Here is a 5,344-nt window from a genome sequence, read left to right on the forward strand (position 1 = left end):
AAATGGACTATCTTTATTTTAAAAACTATGCTTTAGTACATTTACTTTCAAAACATTAATATTTATATCCAATGATTCTATAATATTGATGTTGATTCAGGTAAGCATATGCTTATTTTGATTTTACTACTATAAAATGTATTTTGTTATTGGCAGTTTGCCATTAGACTTGTGGTCAAAGGGTTCAGTTTAGGAGAATTGCTGTGAAATGTGATGTCACAGCTGCTGCTGCTGTTATGTATATGATCAGCCTCTGTCTTAGGATCAATTTATGGGCCTTTCCTGTGACAGCTCCCAGTATTTCCTATTCAGTCCAACCCCTTCCTGCCATTTCCCATTAAAAAGAATCCAGTCATCACTAATCCAATTCGTCACTAACATTAACAGACATTAACATTAATGGCCCACTCCTCATTCTGTCCCTTTCTCTTACTGGTTGCCGGGGTGTTGAGTACTTTTCATTGGAACCTTCCTCGTGTAAAAGTTGTACACATTGTTACTCAGAACTCAAACACCACTGACAGAACTGTGTATATACCTTATTGATGGTTATTTAGAAAGAAGAACAGGGATGTTTGCTGTTATTTCTAAGATTTTGTTTTTGGACCTAGTAAGACCAATGCACTAAAACTGAACCAAAATGAATTTCTAAGATAAGGAAAATGGATATAGGATGAATGAATATACTAGTTAGAGTGTACGTAGTTTCTTGCCAAATTGGAATATAAAGTTTTAATTGCTAAAGATAAGGAAATCTAAAATATTAAAAAAAAACAAACATGAAAGCTCAGAGTGAGGTTAGAGAAAATGCGTGTTCCTTGTATTGTCTTTAGGGATGGACTAGGGTAATTGTGGCTGGCTCCTCAAGTGGGATTAAGCATGGAAGTGTCCCCCATTGGTCACTGTGGCCCAGAGTCTTCCCCTTTACTTGATAGGCCCAGAAACTTGAACTTTGTCTATATACCCTGTTATGGGCTGAATTGTGTACCCCCCCCAAATTAATGTGTTGAAGCCGTCATCCCAGTATGTCAGAATGTGGTTGTATTTGGAGATAGGGCTTCTAAAGAGGTGAGTAAGTTAAAATAAGGCTGGTAGATTGGCCCTAATCCAATCTGACGGGTGTCCTTATAAGAGGAGGAAATTTGACAGCAGATGTGTGCACGGAGGAAAGACAATGTGAGGACACAGCAAGAAGGCAACCGTCTGCAGAAATCAAACCTGCCAACACCCCATCCTGGACTTCTATCCTCCAGAACAGTGAGAAAATAAATCTCTGTACTCTGAGTCACCCGGCATGTGGTATTTTGTCATGGCAGCCCTCACAAACTCACACGTGCCCAAGGTGACAGCTCTGGAAGCAGCAGATTGGCCAATTCGCAGTGGACTGAAGTGACAGCTGAGTGTCAATTGCATCGTTTAGAGTGGGAAGTATAACAGAAGGAGACCTGATTCCTCAAAGCAACTAGTTGGCATAGTCTTTCTTCGAGGGGAATCTTTGTGAAAGCAAACTTGTTCTCGTGAAACTTCAGGGAAGGACCAGTCCTCCGTGGAGGGTACCTCCTTCCTGCTTTTGTGCTGGACACATTGCTCTAATTTGACTTTCTTTTTTCTTGGTGCCCTACTGACCAAGATCGCTCCCGTGTTAACGCGCTGCGCAGTCCTTGCCCACGGCCCCTCTGAGTCCTTCTTATACCCTGCGCTCTGCCACTCTGGCCAGTTTGTTGGACCAGTGTGGCCCCTGACTCCTGGGCAGCTGGGGATAATAATACTTGTAATCAGAGTGCTTGTCATGTGCCAGGAACTATATTTAATATATAATTAACAGAAAAATCATCATGTAATATTGTTCATGCTTAAAACAAAGTGAACGTAAATGTAAGAATTCTGGTATGTTTTTATAAATTTACCATATGTTAGGAATTTCTGGTCATCATGTTTTTCTTAAGACATGAGAGGCAAAGTACTGTGGCAGAACATATATATATATATATATATATATATATAAGATTGGCACCTGAGCTAACATCTGTTGCCAATCTTTTTTTTCTTTTCTTTCTCCCCAAAATCCCCCAGTACATAGGTGTATATTCTAGTTGTAGGTCCTTCTGCTTGTGCTATGTGGGACGCCGCCTCACTGTGGCCCGACGGGTTGTGACATGTCCGTGCCCAGGAACCGATCCAGCGAAACCCTGGGCCATCGAAGTGGAGTGGGCGAGCTTAACCACTCGGCCACGGGCTGGCCCCCAGAACTTATATTTTGAATGTTCTGAAATTGAGTTGATGATCTCAAGTTGCTAGTCTTTCTGAAAAATGTGCGTGTTACATCTATCTATCTAATCCATCTGTCTGAACTGGAAAGCAACCGTAAGTCTAAAATTTCTTTGCTCCTAAACCTGAAGCTAATGTATTCTCTTTCAAAGACACGTTATGAAAGGAGGTCAGGGGAAGATGCAGTAACAGTCTTTAAAGTTCTTTTTTCCTTTCCTTTTCCATTTTCCTGTATATGATAGCGCTTTGAGGTGGGTGACCTTGCCAGGAGACTTTTGCATTCTCTTGAAGAATGAAGTGCCATAATTCTAGTCCAGATGCAGCCACGTGGCAATGTTGCGTCTCTGCTAATAAAGATTACAATTTATGTTAAACCACTTAGAAAACCATCTCCTTGAGCAGAGGTTCAACGACGTCTACTATTAGAAGGATGTTGAAAGAAATATCATATTTCATTTATTATTGAAACAATTTGAAAATGGCATTGTAAATAGCAAAGAGTAAAGTGCTTTCACTTGTTTGATGACAAATTTATGATTTCTGTTTATTATGTTTAAGTACATCTATGGGTAATTGCACTTATTAAGGAAAAGTGATTTTTTTTTGCAGGCTTCAGGAACTGTTTAAATTATTCATTGACTAGAGCAGTTTTTGATTTGAGGCTTACACTCCACGGTGTTAACTTTTATTTTATCAATATACTTATGTATGCATATGTAATCACAGTAGCTACACACAAGGGCCAACTTGGTTTGGGCCTTTCCTACATGCACTTCAACTGTACCCTCTCTCATGCCAAGGGTTCTGTTGGGGGTCTGGGCACGGATGAAGGGGAGCACAGGGTTGCACCCAGTCGTCACCCCTCTCCTCCTTTAGAGCTGTCCTCGCCTCTCCCTCCTCCTGGTGTGGCTGCTTAAGGGAGTTCTCGGCACCAGTCATGCCCAAGCTGACTCTCTGGGCAAGGCTGTCAAGGCGGGAGGCGACGCGAGAAAGAGAGGCTGCTGCTCCGGCCACTGTCTGCAAGATGCCTCCTGTATTCTCTCCTGGATCTCTGGACTTTCTCTTTTTCTACCTCCATTTTCAGCTTTAAAAGGTTCTGTAAGATCCTATGCCCTATATTGGTGGCTTTTCTGCCAGTTAAATAGGGCATAGCAGGTCCTGTTATTTGCATTAAAGGAATAGTGTCTGTGCTCTTCTGTGCTTCTCTTTTTCTTTCTTTTTTAACGTACTGTATCTCGGTGATCCTTCCACATCAGCCCCTAGAGAGCTACCACATTCTTTTTAGTGAGGGCATGGTGTTCATCTTATGGAATAACCACATGGCGTTCCGTGGTGTGGAATACCAGCACAGTGTGGTGGATATATAATTGTTCCTTCCCTCCCTCCCTTCTTCCCTCCTTCTCTTTGTTCCTTCTTATCAAACAAGGCTGAAGTGAATACTCTTGGACATATATCTTTGACCACGGGGAAGAGTATATTTGTGGTATAGATTTCCAGTCTACTTGAAATTCCTTGGTCAAATGGTAGGGGAATTTTATATTTTATTAGATATTGCCAGAGTTCCCTGCAAAGAAATCGTACCAGTTTACACCTCCACTGGCAGTGTATGAGGATGCCTCTTTCTCCTTATCATCAGAAATACTGTTGGTGACTGATTTTCAAGGTCATTCTTCTACCTTCTCTTTCCTTGTTTGTTTACCTTCAGGCTGCGTGCTAGGACCTCATTCAAGTCCTTTTGGAAGTTTCCACTCACTTCTTTGACTTCAGCTGCCACCCATGTCCCGACAGTCCCAAACCTGAACCTCTGCCCTCGCCCCGGTTCCGCTGGGCATTTCCATCTGCTCTTCACACTTTTTTACACCTAACACTTACAATCCCAAATATTATCTCCCCTTCACGTACCTCCCCCAACCCCACAGGTAGTCCTGTTGTGTTCGCATCCTTGATTCATGCCTCCATCCGCCCAAATTCAGACCTTGGAGAGGCCGTGGCAGGTGGTCAAATTCACGGACTTTGGAGCAAGACTAACTGGGTGTGAACTCTGCCACTTATCCCCTGTATGACCTTGGGCAATTTCTTAACTTTGTGTGCCTAAAATATCCCCATCTGAAAATGGAAATAATAATAAAACTTCATAGGGTTGTGGTGAGGATTAATGAGTTAATATACGCTATGTGCTTAGAACAGGGCCTGTTACATGATAAATCCTATATGTAAGGGCTTTTTATGTATTTTGACTCCTCATATCTAATTAATTACCAAGCCCTATAGATTTTAACTCCAAAACATTTCCTGAAATCATCCTCTTGTCTCTAGTCCCACCGATGCTGCCTTAGTTCAAGCTGCGAATTTCTTTTCCTGGGTGACTGTGGTGAGCTAACCGGCCTCTTTGCTTCCCGCCTTTGCCCTCTGTAGCAAATGTTATATTTCTAAAACCCAGAACTAATTTTTTTACTCTCTGCTGGACTTCAACTCTTCTGTCTGCCCAGCACTCCAGGTCTTCTTTTTCCAGGAAACGCTTCTTCCCAACTGTGTGGTTCCAACGGGAGCATCCGTTTCTCTCCTCTCTGCCAATCTTGGTCACAACTGTTTGAACTAAGCGGGAACGTTACTCAGGCTGCCCCACTTAGAACCCTTCCCTGAGATCTTTCAAACTATAACTGTGGAAAGAGAGTCAGTCTCCCTCTTGTCTTGAAACTGGCAAGACAACAAAGTTTTGGAATTATAGGCAATGAAGTTCATGCCCTGTGGAGAAAGATGGCACAAAGCTGAAGAGAGGAGAGATGACAGATAGAAGCTTGGCATTTAACTTTCTGCTTTCAGCTGACCCACGGTCCATCAGCCCCCCAATGTTCCTCACGTTAATGGGTCTTTAATCAACTTCCCTTTTTCTAATTTTTTTTGAGTTGAGTTTCTGACTCTTGCAACATTTACCATGAACACTAGAGCTTCATATTCTGTTGATTTTCATTTAAAAAATTATAATAAAATTTTATAATTTCACCACAAATTCAAGGAATGAAAAATAAAGGCACTGGTAGAATTGCAATGGTACATGCGAGAAAGAGAAATGCAG

The sequence above is a fragment of the Equus asinus genome, chromosome 2, assembly GCF_041296235.1.
Source record: "Equus asinus isolate D_3611 breed Donkey chromosome 2, EquAss-T2T_v2, whole genome shotgun sequence".
Classification (NCBI taxonomy): Eukaryota; Metazoa; Chordata; class Mammalia; order Perissodactyla; family Equidae; genus Equus; species Equus asinus.